Raw genomic sequence first — 1,761 nt, 5'->3', positions numbered from 1 at the left:
GGCTGGCCTTGAATTCAAGAGATCTGCCTGACTGGAATTAAAGGTGTACCCTGTGGCCTCCTAGCTTTATCATTCTGATGTATCTTTTAAATTAAAAACAAACAAACAACAAAAAACTAAACCAAGTGTAGTGGGGCAAGCCTTTCTTCAACCCCAGCACAAAGACAGAAGCAGGTGGGTCTCTGTGAATTTGAGGCCAGCCTGGTCTACAAAGCGAGTTCAGGACAGCTAGGGATGGGGTGGGGTGGGGTGGAGGGGGAACATGAGAGACAAACAAAAACCTTGAAGTTCAGCTATTATCTTGTATATGGAGGGGCAGAAAAAAAGCAGACCATTTCCGGTGGAGAAGCTCTTCCTAAATGTGGTAAAGCAAACTCTTTCCTGTTATTCCCCCTTAAACTTGCCATTCTCCTCCCCTCCCTTCTTGTGTAACTTCAGTTCACATAGCACAATGCTTTTGTTTGTTTCTATCAGTGTGTTGCCGTGCCAGTCACTTTTCCATCATCGTGACAAAATGTCCAAGACAATTATTTTAAAAGAGAAAAGGTGATCTACAAAGCAAGTTCCAGAGCAGCCAGTATGTTATACAGAGAAACCTTGTTTGGGGGAGAGGGGACAGGGAACACACAAAAACAAGTAAATAAATAATTAAACAAACAAATACATTTACAGAGGAAAGCTCTTTGTTCCCCACTGGAACATGGAGGTTGTGAGGGGAGGTTGGGGGTCGGGGAGGACTCCTGCTGTGCCAGAAATCCTTAGGAAAAAGCCGAGGGCTTTGGAGGAATTGAAGGAGAAGCTCCTGCAGAAGTCTGCACTGAAGACACTACGAAAGGCGAGGAGGAAGCTAAGCTATGAGAAGACAAAGCACCATCACAGGGAATACAGGCCGGTGTACAGGACTGATAATTCGGATGGCGAGGGAAGCCGGAAACGGCTAGGTGCTTGCAGAACCCAAACTGACATTTGTCTTCAGAATCTGAGGTATCAAGGGTGCAGGCACTAAGGTCTGTAAGGTCGTGCCGCTTTCCCGTCTCTATCAGGTCTTCCATGGTACCTTTGTCAAGCTCGACAAGGCTTCATCTGACATGCTGATTGTGGAACCATACATTGCATGGTGGTACCCCAAGCTAACCCAACCTCAAGTCATCTACAAGCACGGCTATGGTGAAATCAATAAGAAACGAACTTCTTTGACAGATAATCCCTTGATTGCTCCATCTCTTGGTAAACATGGCATCATCTCCGTGGAGGAGCTGATTCACAAGACCTATACAGTTGGAAAATGCTTTAAGGAAGCGAATAACTTCCTGTGGTCTCCTCGTGATCTTTTCCACTAGTGGAATGAGGAGAAAGACAGCTCATTTTGTGCATAGGAGAGATACTGGCAATAGGGAAGACTAGACTAACAGTTTTGTTGTTATTGTTTTGTGTTTCGAGACAGGGTTTCTCTGTAGCTTTGGAGCTTGTTCTAGAACTAGCTCTGTAAACCTGGCTGGCCTTGAACTCACAGAGATCTGCCTGCCTCTGCTTCCTGAATGCTGGGATTAAAGATGTGCACCACCACTGTCAGGCTGATTAACAGGTTCATTAGGCAAATGAACTAAGGTGTCACATGTGGCATTTTTGTAATCTGGCTAGTTAATAAACAGTCACAGCTTGGCAAGGTTTGTTTCAGGGTCAAGGCTTCAGTACATGTGTGTGTGTGTGTGTGTCTATTGCTTTGGCCCATGGTGAGACACATCAGGAGACAGTAGCAGA

The 1,761-nt window shown here is 45.4% G+C and overlaps 1 pseudogene; it reads left to right on the top strand.

Annotated features, from left to right (window-relative positions):
• The first annotated feature begins 700 nt into the window (after nucleotides 1-700).
• On the top strand, nucleotides 701-1,404 carry LOC130885535 (60S ribosomal protein L7-like; annotated as a pseudogene).
• The last annotated feature ends 357 nt before the right edge of the window (nucleotides 1,405-1,761 follow it).

This window comes from Chionomys nivalis, chromosome 13 (assembly GCF_950005125.1).
Source record: "Chionomys nivalis chromosome 13, mChiNiv1.1, whole genome shotgun sequence".
Taxonomy (NCBI): Eukaryota; Metazoa; Chordata; class Mammalia; order Rodentia; family Cricetidae; genus Chionomys; species Chionomys nivalis.
Note: the sequence above shows the minus strand (reverse complement) of the source record. Positions and strands in the feature narration are given on the sequence as shown.